Source organism: Oratosquilla oratoria, chromosome 31 (assembly GCF_046742065.1).
Source record: "Oratosquilla oratoria isolate Oo_2021 chromosome 31, ASM4674206v1, whole genome shotgun sequence".
NCBI lineage: Eukaryota > Metazoa > Arthropoda > Malacostraca > Stomatopoda > Squillidae > Oratosquilla > Oratosquilla oratoria.
The window spans coordinates 14,906,416-14,926,344 of record NC_134807.1 but is presented as its reverse complement, the minus strand read 5'-3'; the positions used below and the strand labels follow the sequence as shown (position 1 = coordinate 14,926,344).

At 39.0% G+C, this 19,929-nt stretch overlaps 1 protein-coding gene across 1 annotated transcript in view; it reads right to left on the bottom strand.

Annotated features, from left to right (window-relative positions):
* Nucleotides 1–17,279, bottom strand: part of LOC143041450 (CD109 antigen-like) — an 83,022-nt gene extending 65,743 nt beyond the window's left edge. Inside the window, exon 1 of the mRNA XM_076213338.1 lies at nucleotides 17,116–17,279. The gene's annotated coding sequence lies outside the window, so the exon portion shown is untranslated. The remainder of the gene's footprint in view (nucleotides 1–17,115) is intronic.
* Between the last annotated feature and the right edge of the window lie 2,650 nt (nucleotides 17,280–19,929).

Below are 19,929 nucleotides of genomic sequence, written 5' to 3'. Positions count from 1 at the left end.
ATGTCTTCATATAAAGTTTGCATCTTTGGCGTCCAATTATGGAAGGTGACAACTTCAAGTTTTCCTTCACTTGAGGGAAGTTGAGGATGTTGAGCCCACAACTGCGCAAGTTGAGACACAGGCGACGCAGCCGACACAGCACAGAGCAAAGGCAGATTTCCTGTTGCTAAATTAAAGCAGTTTGAAATCCTCTCTCACTTGAAATGTTTCTAGATGTACTATCTCAGTGCTACTTGGTGGAAAGTTATTCAAACTCCCCATTCCTTATACAACTTCCTTGCGTGAATCTGGGTTCAGTCTTCTTTGGTCGATTAAGACAAAGGAAGGTCGCCTTAAGCAAGAAGATCCACGTTTTGATCAAATTCATGAATGACAATCAGTAATAAAGTAAGGATCGTTTGACACGTATCGACTTTTCGCCGTGCGCCGTCCACGCCACGACGTCGTTCTCTCAAATGACTATGGGTGTCTATGGACACTTTCACACGTGGCCGTGGTCGTGAAAGCTTCCGCAGACACTCATGGTTTTTTGAGAGCAAGACGTCGTGTCGTGGAATGCGCACGGCGAAAAGTCGATACGTGTCAAACGTGCCTAACTGAATTCTATGTTCACATTTAGGTTTGAATTTACCGTTTGTATTTTATTTCGTTTTATTTGATTTTTGCCAAATCTTTATTTGCATTTCATACACTCAATTAAAACTATTTTCGTGTTTAATTTGCTCACCCACAGCACTGTATGTGGCTTAGAAATTAAATGATTGATTTCATCTTCAAATCTAAGATCACTTTCTCTTGTCGTTTGCACTGTCGTTACTGTTACCCCAAATAGGTAACCTTACCAGGAAAGGTCCACCAACAAAGAGAGAGTGCTGGAGACAAATTTTATAACACCCGTTCTTGCCCCTTCCCCATGTAGGGTGAGCAGAGGAGATCGTGAAAAGGGCTGCTCAGTGGTGCAAGCTGCAACCCTAGCGTACCTGGGAGTTCTTTATCTTTACAAGCTAATCTTTGGGGGGTTTGGTTGATCTTCACAGGCTTAACCTCTTGAATACGATGAAGCCCAAGTATGCGTCATAAACAGCGATTGGTGTATACGAGGATGCCGGTATCTGCATCTTGACTATATTTATTTTGTAGTTGTAGCTAAGTGACTCCCGTTTTCTGTGATGTTATATTTATTCAGGGTGAAATACAACTAGTATAACAGCAGTAACTTAATATTTTGTAATGAGCGTATTGTGATGTATCATCGTACATCAGGCAACCTGATGTCCACGCGAATTTGTCTCGTATTGAAGAGGTACGTTAACCCATTTTTTAAAATGACAACTGACGATGAAATGGGCAAAGTAGACACCATGTAAGGATGAAAACTTTATTAAGAGTGCAACGTTTCACTTGTTTAAGGTATTTTCAAGTACTTAGACGCAGAATACGACCCCTGGACTATTTATACATCCAGGAATGGAAGAAGGACACTAGGGGAGGGAATCTCACGGAGCGCCACTTAATTCCTGTATTTAGAAAGATTTCAAGTAGCGCCCCGTGGGTTGCCCTGTCATTAGTGTCCCTTTCGGGATGTATAAATACTTTCGAGGTCGTATTGTTCGTCTGTGTACTTGAAAAGGCTTCATCCAGCGAATCGTTGTACATTTAATAAAGGTTTCTTTCTCACTTGATGTCTACTCTGACCCAGCTTAACCTAATCTCAATTAAATTATTGTCACTGTTGGGGCAATTTATATCTTCAAACTCGTTTCTGGAGTCGCTACTTTATACAAGCTAATATATGGGTGGTTTATCTTTTCGTGGGTACTCTAGGGTTGTTGATGTTTACAACGTCCCAAGATGTACTTTCCCCTATTGCCCCAATACAGGTCGACCACAGAGCCTGTACCGTTTACCATGTGGCTTGGGACTCAAGGCGGTATCACACTGTGCTATTTTTCCTTCAACTGTTGAAGCAGATTTGCAGCTCACAGCTTCCGGGAAAGAATTTGATAGAAAGAATTTTATATGCTGGAGGATAAAAAAAAAAAAAAAAAAAAAAAAAAAAAAAAAAAAAAAAAATAGTTTGCCATACTGATTTTACAGTGGAAAAAAGTTCCGGGGGTGAGCGGTACCGCCGATTAATCGGAGGTTGAAGGAAAAATAGCCCAATGTGATAGCGCCTTCAGGACTTCCTGAGGTCACCATCTGTTCCCATAGCCACGTACCATCGCTGGTGGATTGGCTTCGTAGTAGGAATAACGAAGTTATTGTTACAGATTACAAAGAAAGTTTTGATATTGACTGAATATACTCAATCTGAAGTTACTACTTCAGCGTAAGGGCAAACTGAGGCGCAGGCGACACAGTTGGCACAGGTGACGCAGAAGACACAGGCGACGAGGCACAGATCAAAGGCAGACTTCCTGTTGCTGAATTGAATTACAGTCTAAACTTCTCTCTCAAAATGCTGAGGTAGTACATCTAGAAGCATTTCAAGTAAGACAGGAGTTCAAATTGTACTTTGCTGTGCTGTGTCGCTTGTCTCACCTGCGTCATACTTGGCGTCGACTTGCCCAGTGGGAGTCGATCCTAGGACACCGCGAGGAGGTATAGGGCATCACTAAACTTCTCCTATGAAGGGGGAGAAGATCCTAGCCCACCTCCCTCTGTATTTCTTGTAGTCCTTCCTTATTCCCTTACCTGTACACAGTAACACCACGTAAGTCCTTTTCCAATCATCTGCATCTTTTCCTTTTTTTCAGAAATCGACAATGACAGATTGGAAAATGTACAACGGCGAGCCACAAAACTGATTCCAAATATCAAAAATAAATCATACCAAAATCGACTAAAACATATGAATCTGTTTTCCCCAAAAAAGCGTAGACTCAGAGGTGACTTGATACAGGTTTTTAAGATTCTAAAAGGGATTGACATCGTGACAAATTTTTTACACTGAATGAGAATCCGACAAGAAATAATGGTCTCAAACTGTCAGGAAATAGATTTAATTTGGAAGTGGGTAGAAACAACTTCGTCAACCGTGTAGTTAATGAATGGAATAAACTTCCTGCAGAGGCAGTGCAATGTAGTTCAGTTCGAAGCTTTAAGATTCGTTTAGATAAACACCTAAGCAAGATGCTGTAATGACTGCCATTTATTTTATATTATTTGTTTGTTATTATTTGTCTATTTATTATATGCTTGATTTTCTTTTATCATTATTTATCTGTCAATTTGTTATTATTTACTATTTACCTGTTTATCATTTAACTATACCTATGCATTTATCTACTTTATTTATTATTATCTATATCATAATTCTTATTTTATCTATCTTTTATCATTATTATATTTTTTTCGCATCCGACCTAGTTATGGACCAACAGGTCTCCTGTCGGCATGCTCCGCCTTTGTAATCCTTTGTATATTAATTTCACATGGTAATACGCCTACTCCAGACGATTTCCGACATATTTATGGACTTGTAAAAAACATTTGATATACACGTGATTTCATGTTAGTTTGTCTTTGTTTACTTGTTTGTTTGTTTGTTTGTTTGTGTGTGTGTGTGTGTTACCGTGTTTTGTGTGTGTGTGTGTGTGTGTGTGTGTGTGTGTGTGTCCGACTATGTGTGTGTGACTGTTTTTTGTGTGTGCATGTACTACATGTATACATCCGTGTATGCAAATGTGTATACGATAGGGTTCTGCAAATAAAGGCGTGTGTGCGTGTGTGTATGTGCGTACGCGCATGTGTACATTTTGTATGCATCTGTGTATTCAAGTATGTGTAGGGTAGACATGCAAATACGTACATGTGTGCACGTGATCAAACGCGTTGATAAGGGGACAGTAGGAGTGATGTATTAGCAATGACACGCAAGAATTCCGAAGGTCATGCAGGTGTCGGCACATTAGGCTAGCATGCTACTTGCTTTTGCTACTTGCTTTTGAGTACAAACGACCTGGGTTACAATATTCTAGACACGTAAGAACGTCTCAATAATGCGTCCAACATTCATATTCTAGATTTAACTTCTCTTAGTTTGTCATTCAGCTTCCCACTCTGTGACGCAAGAGTAATTTGACATTGGGAAATTGGTATAAACAAAAGATTGTAACCGAGGTCATGTTACTCAAACGAAGTAGCAAAAGCAAATAGCATGCTAGCGAGAAATGTTTAGTGTCCAGCCACTTTCATGCTGCTCAAGGTTAGTTTTTTTTTTTTTCCCTTGAACATGTCAATGATGAGGTTAGTATTGGACAAGGAAATATCACCGAAAATTCCCAAACAATAAATCCTGATTTAATATTTAACAAAGAATTCGTCTTATAATAAGATTTGATTTTTTTCTTTTGGAAAATTAATGAAGCACGTTTTTCATCCTCAAAATCTACACACATAAGGATACTATACATTATTAGACAAATGTTTGTCAGATGATTTCGTTCAAATCAAAGTTATAGTGTACATTTAATGCGAAAAAATCTGAAAATTGAATGATATATTTTGAAACATGGTGACTTCCATATAAATCATGATAATTCGTAACATTTTGGTTGTAGGATTCGAGTGAACGAAACAAATCGCCACAGTAAGACCAAAACATATAGATCCTAGAAACCACATTGCAAGAGTGTTTGGTTGTATAATCAGTCCATTGGAACACTGTATGAGTCTATAGTTTAAAAAGATTAAATAATCTTATGGGGATGATAGGTAGTCATGGACACTCCCTAGTGAAGGCTTTATGGTCTCTTGCAGTCTTCTCCCCTCCCCCATTATTATGTCCTTATTCAAGCTCCTGGTGGTTCTATTAATGTTATTGAATTAACAAGCTCCCTCACTAGGACTCGAAAATTTGCATGTGCGACTACTTATTATGAAGCAAAGACGATACCGTTGAGCTACCCGGACTGTACAAAAAAAAAAAAAAAAAAAAGTAGCTCAATGGTATCGTCTTTGCTTCATAATGAGCAGTCGCTTATGCAAAGGTTCGAGTCCCAGCGGCGGACCTTGTTCATCCATTTGTCACAATGACGCACATAATGTAGAGGTTTGGCAAAGGTTCGGATTTCATTGCGAAAAGGTATTTTGTCTGCAATTACCAGCGCTTCTATCCTAAGCGGACAATAAGTGTTTATACATATGTGTGTGTGTGTGTGTGTGTTTGTGTGTGTGCGTGTGTGTGAAAAAATGGAGTCCAGGAACGATGATGACATAAGTAAAAAACACCAGACTCAGAAACAGATGCTTTAAACCCACCGAAGCATTGCGAGGAACATTAGCACGAGTTTGACTGGTAGGACGCGGATGTTCTGTACAAGAACATCAAGAAAGGCAGCAGGCTATTTTCAGAAACAGGGACAAGGGACAATAACAGCATCAACAGAACCGTCACACTCAACTCCATCTTCATTGGGGCAAGGGTGAGATTAGGTAGGACAGACAGCCGGCAGAAGGCGAGACATTAGGACATGGAGTGACCGAGATCAGGTGGTGGGAATTTCCCCACCTGGGGATTACCAGATGAGACCAGGAAAACCCGAGCCCTTCGCGGAATCCCAGGTCAACTCTGAGGCATTTGGTCATCATTCTAACCCCCGAGGACAAACCCCGGACAGGGTTCAAAACGTCGGGATAAAGTATCCGTTTATAGGTACGGTGCTTTTTACTTATTTCATCATCGTTCCTGGACTCCAGCTCTTTTCATATATATATATATATATATATATATATATATATATATATAAGTATATATAAACACTTATGGGTCGTAGTTCTATTATCTAGGTCCTATATGACCTCGTAAATTTACGATCTAGTGATACGCGCACTTCAGTCTTATAGATGTTGGGCACTGTACTACTTAGAAGTGAAGCCAAGTGTACAGTTGACAACAATTCCGCGTGGTCCACCTACTCAAGCAACATTTGAAACTTGGCAACGTCGCATGTAAATGACGTTGTAAATATTGTAAATAATATGATAATGTTAAGTTTTCATCAGTTTTTATAGAAATAACGCGATTAGTTAACTAAGTAGTAAACCTTGTTCACTGGATCATCACCCTCGTTGGTAATCTGCAATCAAGGACAAAGACGAAGAGAAACAGTTTTTTGGGGGGTTAAAGTAAATCCAGTCAATTAAACTTAAATATTGTGGGACGTCTTATTTCCCAACCAGGTCGAGATCTGCCGTCCGATCCGGGTCTCATTCAGGCTGGGATGTAACCACTCGTTGAATAAAGGAAATGTTGGGTTTGGCCACAGCTGTACAATCTTTTTGCTATTGGCCATGGTCATGAGCAAAACGTGTTCCTCTCCTCTCTCTCCTTACACACACACAGTCGTAATATAATTATGTTAATTCTATTTCTTCACTTTCATTTTTCATTCCAATAGTAGTGTTACCGTATGATTTACAAATGCGCTACTACATACATTTCGCTCCAGTGATATAGTGTATATATATATATATATATATATATATATATATATATATACATACACACACACACACACACACACACATATATATATATATATATATATATATATATATATATATATATATATATATATATATATATACATACACACACACACACACACATATATATATATATATATATATTTCTGACCCAGGGCAGTGGACAGGATGCTGGGATGACCCGTCATCCAGGAGGTGCCAAGATAAAAGGGAGGGAGGAGGGTGGAGGGGAGTGGAATATATAGGAAATGGAATGGGTGGGAGTGGTTTCTATGCCTTTTTCTTTTTGGCTACCCCCCGCGTAGGGGGAAAAAGCCTTTGGTATATGTATGTATGTATGTATATATATATATATACATATATGTTTGTGTGTATGTATATGTATATATATATATATATATATGTATATATATATATATATATATACATATATATATATATAGGTATGTATATATATATATATATATACATAAAATTATACATATATATATATATACATCTATATATATATATATATGTATATGTATAATCAATTGGGGGCATACGTCAGGGGACGCGTTGCTCCACTCACACGTCGGCGCCAGTCGCCACGGTTTTTCCGAGCAAGCTCCCATGCAGACACCCTCCCTTCCCACTCCAAACAACTCTCGACAGGTTCGATATATATATATATATATATATATATATATATATATATATATATATATATATATATATGAGTGGTTATGTAAATCTTTTACATGTGTATTCGCACACAAAATGATTGTATTGCTTCAATGTTAGGCATTCCATGGTTTCACTAGGATGGAGATGCACGATTACGTCCAGAAGGACAGTGACCATGATGACCGAGAGAGAGAGATAGAGAGACAGAGAGGATATAGATGTTATATTAAGATTGACAACTAAAGTATCATTGACAAATAACCGAAACAAATAGTAACATAATTATGAGTATCATTGATAAATAATACATTACACAGATGAATAAAGAAATTAATTAATAGAAAATTTTTGGCAAGGCATTAAGAGTCTGGACTTCAACTTGCTTACAGAGGGAGTGAGGATCACTCCTTACGCGAGACGCGTACTCCATACAAAGTCGAAGAAGTGCCCTTGAGGACTTGCAGCTGAGCAAGACTCAAGTAAAAAGATACATATGTATAAAAAAAAGAACGAATAGATAAGAATAAAGAAAACGGTATGGAACATCCAGTTTCATTGAAGATGATTTTGTACTAGCAGATACGTAAGTTTCAAGGGGGAATATGTAATAATAATGAGAGAGTGGGGAGGGAGGGGGAGAGGGAGAGAGAGGGGGAAGGAGGTAGAAAAAGAGGGGGGGGAAGAGAGGGGAAAGAGGAAGAAGGGGAGGGGGAGAGGGGGAGGGAGGAAGAGAGGGGGAAGGGAAAGAGGAAGAGAGAGAGAGGGGAGAGAAGGGGGAGAGATAAATAGAGAGAGGAGAGAGAGAAGGGGGTAGGAAGAGAGAAAGGGAAAGAGAGGGGGAGAGGGCTAAGTGATAAATGTGAAATGTTGTGTACTGAAAAAGATATGTGTTAGTTTGCGTGAAATGGGCAGATTGTAACAACAGTCTAGAATTCAGCGCAAAACAACGACTTTTTTGCTTTTGTTTTTCCCCCTTTACGTCTACAACTGAAAGCTCAAAAATTAAATGTTTTGTATCTGTGCCTTGCTACATTGCTTCTGACCCGGGGCAGTTGGCGGGATACAGGGATAACCCGTCATCCACGAGGAGCTAAGATAGGAAGGGGGTAGGGGTGATGGATGGGAGTAGGTATGTACCTGTGACTTGGCTACCTCTCTTGTAAGGGGGAAAAGCTCTTGGTACATAGTATATAGATATAATCTATTTTTCGAGAGGTCTGAAACTTCTTAAAGGGTATTTACAGACTAATATGGGAAATTTATTGAACTGTGTCGCCAGCTTAAGAAAGTACTCGTATACATTAAACTTTCGTGTTTATATCTTGCGATTTTATGTCCACGACACGATGACCGGGTCGACTGGAGGAAGAGGAAGACGATAAACTCACAGGTCGTCACACTGGGCAATTAAAGGGTTATCACACTGGGATTCTTCCACGGGCTTCACCAGCACCGACTATTGTGAGTTCGTTTGAGTGAAAACGACTTCGGTTACGTTTTATTTTTCAAATCTCCAAATTTCAAAATATCTTTCCGTCAGATAGCAAAGCTGATGATGAAGTGAAAGATTGTACATATATACGAATGTTAGACATACTGTTGCAACGTTCTTAGAGAACTCTAGGTTACTGTAAGCTAAGCCATATTCTAGTTATTTAAATGGAGGTTGGAGGTAGGATGTCGGAGGAAAAATAGACTAATGTGATAACCTCTACTAGGCAAATGTTGAGAAAGAATGAACAGGTAAAAGTGAACATAATGTGCTTAAATATCTGTCACAAGTAAACATTGACAAACTGTTTCTACTCGTATATCTATGTAACAGATTTCAGTTGATATTTTGTGTTATGGAAGAGGTAAAAAAAAATTTACGTAATAGGTAAACATTGACAAATTACGCTCATTTACCTATGTATCAGGAAAAAGTTTACATTTTTTGTTTATATCTATGGAGGAGGTAAATTTTGTCACAAAGGCCTCTCTTCCCCTCCGCACCGGTGAAGGTGTCTTCAAGGTCATTTGAGTGGAGCCGTGACGTAGAGGGAGAGAGCATTTGTAAACAACATGATGTGCATCTTATGGAACCCTGTTCACTATCATACATACACAGTCGGTTTGGGTGTTAATCAAGAACAAATTACTGTACAAAAGCGACCTCATCACAAATGGACCCGTGACGTAGAGAGAACATTTGTAAACAATGTGATAAGGCTTATGCAACCCTGTTCCCTATCATACATACATCAGTACGGGGTTGGGAAAAAAAAAAATCTACACAACAGTACCTCATAAATAGCAGTATTCTTTATCTTTCTTTTAATGGGTAATGGGTCTTACATTTCAGAATATATACAGATTTTCTATTTGTTTTATTTATTTGCCTATTTTCTTGTAATTTCTGATATGGACCGTGTAGCTCTTTATATAAATATTTAAAATGATTTCATAGCACATAAGGTCATCACGAAACTTAAATATAATTACACACACACAGAGAGACATATATATATATATATATATATATATATATAATTCGTATACTTTCTTATTCCTCTCTTATTTATTCATTCTATTTTATTTTATTTTATTCTTTTATATTTTCTTTTTACACTATTTTTTTCATGAGTTGTGGGTCTTACAATACTTCGGAATTATTATCATACTTTGCCATTTATCTTTTTATTCTATATATAATTTTTATTACATTTACTTATTTCTCTATTTATTTTACTGAAGTTTATCAAATGTACTGTGTTCCAATTTTTATGTACATTTTTAGAATGGCTTCATATGTAATTAATCAATATAATACCTTAAGGCTAAACTTTCTGTTTTAAAGTTTCTATTTCCAACACAATCAAAATGACATTGGTATATGTATGAAGCATATACTACATGAATCTCACTTTCAATACATACATACATATATATATATATATATATATATATATATATATATATATACATATATCTTTTTTGTATTTTCTCGCTGTCTGACTGATATATATGTTGGCCCACATGTGGGCCCATATGTTTTGGTTCTAACTAATCTAACCTTACTAACTTAACCTCACTCAACCTCTGAACAAAGACGATATACAGGAATTATATAAAGACATGGACCTGGAAATACCAAATCAAACTTATGCCAGAGAAGAAATACTTTGGGGAAGAGAGAGAGAGAGAGAGAGAGAGAGAGAGAGAGAGAGAGAGAGAGAATGGCCGGAAATACCAAACCCTTTACTTTAGCTTATCTCAGAGAAATACTTGAGGAAAGACTGAGAGAGAGAGAGAGAGAGAGAGAGAGAGAGAGAGAGAGAGAGAGAGAGAGAGAGCGAAAGAGAGGGAGGAGAGAGCGAAAGAGAGGGAGGAGAGAGCGAAAGAGAGGGAGGAGAGAGCGAAAGAGAGGGAGGGGGAGGGGGAGAGTGAGGGGAGAGACAGAGGAAGGGGGAGAGAGAGAGAGGGAATGGGAGAGAGAGAGAGAGGGAATGGGAGAGAGAGAGAGAGAGAGAGGGAATGGGAGAGAGAGGGAGAGAGAGAGAGAGAGAGAGAGAGAGAGAGAGAGAGGGAGTGAGAATGAGAGAGAGTGGGAGGGAGAAAGATAGAGGGAGAAAGAGAGAGAGAGAGAGAGAGAGAGAGAGAGAGAGAGAGAGAGAGAGAGAGAGAGAGAGGGAGAAAGAGAGAAAGAGAGAGGAGAGATAGAGAGGGGGAGATAGATAGATAGATAAAGAGAGAATAGAAGAAAAGACAGCTAAATGATTAATGATTCCTCGCATTAGCCCATTCTAATAAATCCCTTCACACATAAACATCAACATGATTGAAATACACATTCTTGTCCACAGAGGTCATTCTGGTATGCTATGTCATATGTACATCGTCCTTAAGAACTTCTGTTCCCAGTTTGGTCACACTTTGGGGAAAACCAGATCAGTGATTCTCTGGTAATATTGAGTTTCCAAACCCCAGACAGGTTTCCAGGAAGTGGAGAAATATCCCAAGGATAAAGACGGGAATTCATACAAAATATATTTGATATGAATTATGACGCCAAATATTAAAAACGACGCGAAAATTCTTATTGTGATAAGTTGACGTAGCTAACGCAAGTTGTTGCTATATAGAAACATTGTAACTATGTTGTTATATAACAGTATAGTTACAAGTCAGTCTTTTACACTTATTTGTTTATTTCCCTTGTTTTCTAAGTGTGATGGATATTGTTAACTAGTATCAATGTGTCTCAGCTCAAAAGTGATAAAAAAGTCGTCCATGGAATATAAACTTCCCAATGAGTCGATAAAATCTGATCAAGTTCAGTGTTAAGACTTAAGTATTTTGATAACCAAATAAATAAACGAAGGAATAAATAAATAAGTACACAGATGACAAAACAAAATAAACGAACAAATTAATAATAAATTACTAAATAATTGAATTGACAAATAATAAATACGTAAATAATAAATTACTAAATAAAGTAAACAAATTGTGGTGTCTGGCAACTAGTTTGCTTGCTTGGTTACCTATTCGTTTGTTTGATTCACCTTGGTCTTGGATCACGTGCTGGGCAATGTGTGCGTGTGTGTGTGTGTGTGTGCATTTACCTAGTTGTATCTTACGGGAAGGGGAGCTATGCTCGTAGTGTCCCGTTTTTGTATCTCGCAGTGTCTAGTTTGCTCATAAATTCGTGTACAGTTTTTGTACACACTGTTGTTTCGTCCAGTTTGTTCCAGAGATTCACCGTTCTGCGTGGAAAACGGTTTATTAAATAGTCCATAATCAGTAAATATGCATATAACACATATAAACAAACAAAAAAATAATAAGTAAACTAGTTTGCTTGTTTGGTTATCTGTGTGTGTGTGTGTGTGTGTGTGTATGTGTGTATGCGTATGTTTACCTAGTTGTATTATACGGGAAGAGAGCTATGGTGTGTGTGTGTGTGTGTGTGTGTGTGTGTGTGTGTGTGTGTGTGTGTGAACAATAAATGAATAAATAAATATTAACTATTCGATAAATAAACAAATAAAAACACTGCGGTGTCTGACAATTAGTTCGCTTGTTCTAGACTAGCTCATGTCATTAGGCTGTAGTACAGTGATGAACATATGGTAGACGAGAACAGTTACTGACCTTTGCATGTAGATCTTACATAACAAATTCCCAGAGTTTCTATCCGCGCCGAGTAGGAGGAGAGAGAGAGAGAGAGAGAGAGAGAGAGAGAGAGAGAGAGAGAGAGAGAGAGTCACTAGGCGTAGGAGGTCAGGTCCAGGAAGAAGGTATAAAGGTGAACAACTTATTAGCATTCTTCTTTCAACCCCCTCCCCCAATCGTAAGCATCTTGTGAAACCGTGGTCCGTAGAGGTGTTGGCCAACCCCCCTAAAGCGGTGGTTCCCAAACTGGGGGGTAAATTACCCCCCTGAGGGTATTTTAACAAATTTTGAGGGGAAATGGAGGAGTAACGGGGAAAAAAGTTTAGGATTCTGAAAATCAAGAATCCAAAAACTCCTCAATTAACTTCAAGCATGCAACTCCATCCATCCCACTGATGTTCTCGACATCTTTGGCAATAGTCATTAGAGATGCACAATGTTCAAATACAATAAAAGAACGAAAATATCTCTAGTGTTTTAATTTTTGCACTGAAGATGTAATATACGAAAGCGCTCTGCTTCGTTAGTTTCTTTTTCCAAGTGGTCTACTTTGCGCACACACACACACACACACACACACACACATATATATATATATATATATTGGTGTAGCCAGGTAGTATATTCTCTTGTAAACATACGAGGTTGAAGGCTAAAGAGGATTCACTGATGATTATTTTATCACGTGTAGTTCCGATACAACGCTCAATCTTTTTATCTGAAGATAAAAGGATTGTGCGTTGTATCGAAGCTACACGCAATATATATATATATAATATATATATATATATATATATATATATATAAATGTTGACAACATTTTGTGGAAGGGAACAAGCTGAAAAAGTTTGGGATCCACACCTAAATCTTCTGTAGTCAATACCCCTATACCGAGTCAGAAGACGAAACGTTACACTACTGGTAAAAGAATTGGAACATAAGAACACAAAGCTGGCGGCACACTAGACTAGCATGTTCCTTGCTTTTGCTACCTTGCTGGAGTAGAAACGACTTCGGTTACAATATTCTAGACTTCCGTAAGAACATTTTGACAATTTTGTGTCTAACATTCGTATTCCAGATTTAACTTCTCTTAATTCGTCATTCAGCTTCTCAGACGCAAAAATAATTTGACATTTGAAAAACAAAAGAATAAAACCGAAATCGTTTCAACTCGAACGAAGTAGGAAAAACATGCTACAGAAAAATGTAAGTACGCCGCCACCTTTAGAATGGAGACTGCAAGAGGACATATGGCCTACACTAGACAGTTCCAATTTGTTGGTCATCTGATATCGATCATTTGATGTCATCTTCACTGTAGTTGACATTGTTTTAATAATTATTCAAAAACTCAAACACATCGCGAACTCTGTACAATATCGTTTACCTGAATACCCAGTAACAGGTATCGATTACCAGTTTTATTACTCAGTTACTGGTAGCGTGATCGGAAGCGTGCTGACCTCGCAATCGCTTAGTTTCGTGTGCGAATCCTGCACTCCTCTCCGATTCCCAGCAGTGATGGTTTGTGACATGACCCTTCAACACTCCCCAAAGCGCGCGCACGCGCGCACACACACACACACACACACACATATATATACGCACATACATAGGAACTTTTTTGACACCCCTATGGGCCAGAGTTCCGCATTATTCTTATATGACTGGGGTCCAGTCCCCACTCAAAATATATAAATAAATAAATAAAATAAATGAATAAAACAAATGAAAATAAAAAAATATATAAAAATAAAATAAAATAATAATAATAATGTTACCTAGCTTACTTTTAATTACTAATATCACCCCTCTGTTCTGATACCCTCTAATATTTCCTTTCCTCCAAGGTCATCATATCAAGACAGCAGGTCTGGACTCGTAGTAATGGGTTTAGATTGGACAAATTTGGATTTAAGAAGGAAATAGGCAAGAACTGGTTTACCAATAAAGTGGTCAACGAATGAAATAGACTTAGTAACCAATTAGGGAACGCTAAAATTATCAGTTGTTTAAAGAGGTTAGATAACTTTATGGATAGGGATAGTAGGGGGTAAGGGACATGGAACTGCCTAGTGTAGGCCTTATGGTCTCTTGCAGTCTCCTCCATTCCACGTCTACGATTCAATTTCTTCGGCATGATATTGTACCCAAGGATAGAAACGCTGATTATTCCCGACAAAAATAAAACAATAATCTTAATGTGATGTGATATGGTTTAACGTCACACGCTCCCCACTATCGGGAGGCTAGGTAGGTGCCCCTAACAGAAGACTTTGTAGCGTGGAATTTAATGAACCATGCCATTGGTTCAGCTTCGCCGGTGGCAGGATTCGAACCGCCCTCACCTCGACCTTCGCCGCAAGTAACGACGCCTTAACCCTCTCAGCCAGCGATCTTCCTTAATAAAATATCTTAAGGGCATCAATAAATCAATATATGAAAAGCCTTTTCCCGCAATATGAGGGGGTAGCCAAGCTAAACCCGTCACACTACATACACGTTAATAATCCATTCAACGCAATTTCCCCTCAGAGACTACAATCAATAAACCATACAATCGTGACGAGGGGGCTTCTACAATCAGTATAAGCCTAGTCCCTCCCATACGCCTAAGTTTTGTAAATTGAATAAAAATCACCTGGCGAGCCATAATAAAGTATGTCAGTACGTTGTGTAAGTGGACATCTAACCTTTTCTCTCAGTCTGATAGCTTAATGTGTGTGTGTCTGTCTGTGTGTGTATAGTTTCGACAAATGTCGGAGAACTTTCTTGAATAAAAGACTGGATGAAATTAAGACTACATAAAGTACCGTGGGAGCTGACGTCGGAGAATGATAGGGACAAGTTCCAAAACTTCCCTTTAAACATTCTGCATGGTACAACGGTAGCGTCATTGCCTTCTAATAACTTGTGGTACAGTCAATAGTTCGAGACCCAGTGGCTGAGCTTGTTAATTCATATATATATATATGCTAATAAGAAACACTGGTAACCTGTGTTCATTTATGGTAAAAAGAAACTAAACGAAGCAAAGCGTTTTCGTATATATCAGTGCAAAGTACCTTTGCATTAGATGTAATATACGAAAGCGTTTTGCTTCGTTTTGCTTTTCCCTGTGCTATTTAATATATATATATATATATATATATATATATATATATATATATATACATATGTGTGTGTGATGTGTGTACACACGTAATTGAGCAATGGTAGAAAGATGGCGCAGAAGCATTTCGGTTTCGACAGAATCTTCCTTACCACTTTCCTCAACTATTTATTTCCTCTTACATTATATATATATATATATATATATATATATTATATAGATATATATATATATATATATATATATATATTATATATATATATATTATATATATATATACACACACACACACTAAGACACTGTGACAAGTTGAAGATGGAAAAAGAAGACGCGGGTCTAGTTCCGAGTTTCTTCTTCTGAAGAAGCTTACGGCGAAACCGGCCAGGAAAAAATCGGAGCCAGACCCGTCTCTTTATCCACCTTACTTGTCACACTGTCAGCACAAATATATATATATATATATATATATATATATATAGATATATATATATATATCTATATATATACATACATATATATATATATATGTATATATATACATATATATATATATATATATAATATATATAATATATACGTGTGTGTGTGTGTGTGTGTGTGTCACTCGAATGTAGATATTCTTTTCCTCTGGCAATCGACACATAGAAAAAAAAATAATAATAGTAATAATAATAACAATAACAACAATAATAAAAACAATGACGATAACAATGATAATAATAAAATAATAATAATGATAAAGATGATAACAGTATAATAATAATAATAATAATAATAATAATAATAATAATAATAACAATAATAATAATAACAATTAGTGGTAGCAATTAAAAAATTAAATACAGTGTTGCATACGGGGTGCTCCATCTTGGAGGAGGAAAAGTGTAACAGCAACACATAAGGTACGGCGATGCGATGCGCGGGGGTGAGCGAGCAGCGTTCAACTCTCATCACGTCAAAGTTACGAAGGCAGAGGTCTTAGCTGACAAAGAACGTGGGAACCTGCGATGGGCAAGGTAGTAAGGCACGAACGACCTTCATCTACGGACCCACGAACGTACATCAGTTACTTGAGTATGTATGAAGTATCATCCACGCAAATAAATTCTTAAATCGTCCCGGTATGTGCGTGGTTGCAAACGGACATGGAGTATTCGAGCACGCAGGCAGGTGTTACTGCAATTTCTTCCTGTAATGAGCCCAGGTAGATTCTGATGTCTGGCTACAACCGTCTGTTTACGTGCTAGCCATTACTTAGCGTAGGGGTGCTATGTTCGTGAATGAAATAGACATTGAGAGTAAGAGAAATTTGACTGGTAGGTAAGGAAGAGGACTGGTGATATTCTGAGCGGAAACTGGACGTAGCTTTAGGCTTAATACGACATAACGTTCAACCGTCATAGTATACATACGTGCACAGTTCAACACACCCACGAAACATGATCACAGACACCTTGAGGTCTACTGTATATTCGATTGTTCCGCTTAGCCCAGCGTCTATACTCTGTTATGCTTATTTCCATCGCCGTCAAGTGATCTCATACAGCTGAGGGAATTAATACAGACGTTACAGGATCAATTTGCAAACAAAAGGTATGCAATACAAATATGGCCATTCATAAGAACAAGGATGAGAAACAGGAAATGTTTTTAAAATATATGGGCTGGTGCTACAACCATTCACATACCTTGATTCAGAACATACAACCAAGTATAATGTTCTTCGAGACGAGCCAGCACCTGATAGACGTAGATCACAATAAAACACACACCACTAGTAAAACACAACTGAATTCAACCACCGCGTCCCACTGTCTTGGTTCCTTCCCGCCAAGAACGCACGTACTCCCCGTCTCACTCGCTCGCGGTGACTAACGGCTGCCTGGATGTATGCGCGGTAATATCCTCATAGCAGGGACAGGCGACGAATATCTACTACTCCGAGCTTCCGCTCTTCTGATCAATGGTCCATTCAGTTTTGAAATTGCACCGTTTGTTTATCTAACACATTCATTCGTACGAGCCTGGGATGGTTTTTATTGGACGATATTAGAGAAGTAATTGCTTCGTACTTCCGACAGATCGTTATTCACTGCAGATGATAAAGGTTTCGATCTATAGAAAGATCTCGGCTCCACACGCATACGACTGGATTTCACACACATACAAAAGAAAAAAAAGAGTAGAAAATAAACAAATAGGATACAACTGTATAATAATATTGCCGTTGTTAAAACAAATAGGTTTTTGAGAATGTATTTAGTATTAACAGATAAAGTGATTACCTACAATCGCTGTCAAGTAGCCTGCCCTGGTCAACAGTCAGGTATACACTGATGACACTCGGGCGGAATTTTCCAGCGTTCCAGAGAAAAAAGTGAGATTGCTCTTAAGTTAGGATATTTTTTTCAGTGTACATCACTTATATTCAGAAATGATTCGTACCTAAACCATTAAGACAAGAATGGAACAAGCGAAAAGGACACAATAAAATTACGGTTTTCTTTGATAGAATTATTGTTTACAGAAATTGTCAAGCGTGTATATATACATATATTCTACAGAAGTGTACTTTCGTATTTTATTATCACTGTATATATAAATGCGTTAGAGTGAATATATAAGTAAACAGATAAATGAATAAATGAACAGATAAATAAATGAATAAATAGATGGATAGATAAACAAAGAGTTGTACGAATTATCTTCACTGCCAATCAAGCAGCCAACTGCATTTCATATTTTCTAATCTGTTTTCCTATCTGATTATATTCGTGCGCGCACGCGACACACACACACACACACACACACACACACACACACACACACACACACACACACACACACACACACACACACACCATCGACCACTGATTATGTGATCTGAGCTCGGTCCCTACCCAGGACTGAGAAGCAACACAGCACTGCAATCCGACACCCCAGCTCTGGTGGGCAAGGAGTTAGGTGTGTGTGTGTTTATGTGTCCATGTGTGTGTGTGTGTGTGTGTGTGTGTGTGTGTATTCACTTGGTCTTTGGATCACGTGTTGGTCGTGATCGATAGCTATTTCCCTCCTGGAAGAGAGCTCAGAGCTCGTAAGTCCGATCTATGGGTAATGCTATGACCTTGCACACACACACACCCCCAACTCCCCGCCCACGAGAGTTGGAGTAACACCCCTCAGCGCTGCGATACTGATATTATTTCAGCCCCGGGCGAGAGTCGAACCCGGACCTCCGTAGTGGCAGGCCAGAGCTCTAACCACAGCGCCATGAGAGGTGTGTGTATGTGTGTGTGTGTGTGTGTGTGTGTGTGTGTGTGTGTGTGTGTGTGTGTGTGTGTGTGTGTGTGTGTGTGTGTGTGTGTGTGTGTGTGTGTGTGTGTGTGTGTGTGTGTGTGTGTGTGTGTGTGTGTGAGAGAGAGAGAGAGAGAGAGAGAGAGAGAGAGATAGAGATAGAGATTCAACACGATTTCTCACCACGATCTAGGATCGCGTGTTGGGCTCGTGATCGACAGCTATTTCTCTTCCGTATGAGAGCTCATAACTCACATATGCCTGAATTATGGATAATACTGTGACACCCCACAACCACATACACACACACACACACACACGCGCGCGCGCGCACATACACACACACACACACACACACACACACACACACACACACACACACACATAGCATTACCCATAGATCGGACCTACGAGCTCTGAGCTCTCTTCCAGGAGGGAAATAGCTGATCCAAAAGACCAAGTGAATACACACACACACTAATGCACGCACGCACACAACTCCTAGAGTTGGAGTGCCGGCTCGCAGTGCAGCCATCTTGATTTTTTTTTTTCAGCCCTGGGTAGGACTCGAACTCGGGTCGCTGAATTACCGTTCGAGAACGGTATCACTGCACCGTCGAGCCAGTATGTGTGTGTGTGTGTATGTATTCACCTTTCACCTTGGTCTTTGGATCACGTGTTGGACTCGTGATCCACAGCTATTTCCCTCCCGGAAGAGAGCTCAGAGCTCGTATGACCGATCTATGGGTAATGCTATGACCTTTCACACACACACACACACACACACACACCCAACTCCCCGCCCACGAGAGTCAGAGTAACGACCCGAAGCACAGCGATACCGAAATAATTTCGGCCCTGGGTAGGATTCGAACTGGGTACTGCGAGCACCACCGTACTTCCCATCCAGCGCTCTACCAACCGCGACGCCGAGCCGTGTATGTGTATTCACTTGGTCTTTGGATCACGTGTTGGACTCGTGATCGACAGCTATTTCCCTCCTGGAAGAGAGCTCAGAGCTCGTAGGTCCGATCTATGGGTAATGCTATGACCTTGCAAACACACACACACCCAACTCCCCGCCCACGAGAGTCAGAGTAACGACCCGAGGCACAGCGATACCGAAATAATTTCGGCCCTGGGCAGGATTCGAACTGGGTACTGGGAGCACTTCTACTTCCCAGTTCAGCGCTCTACCAACTCTACCA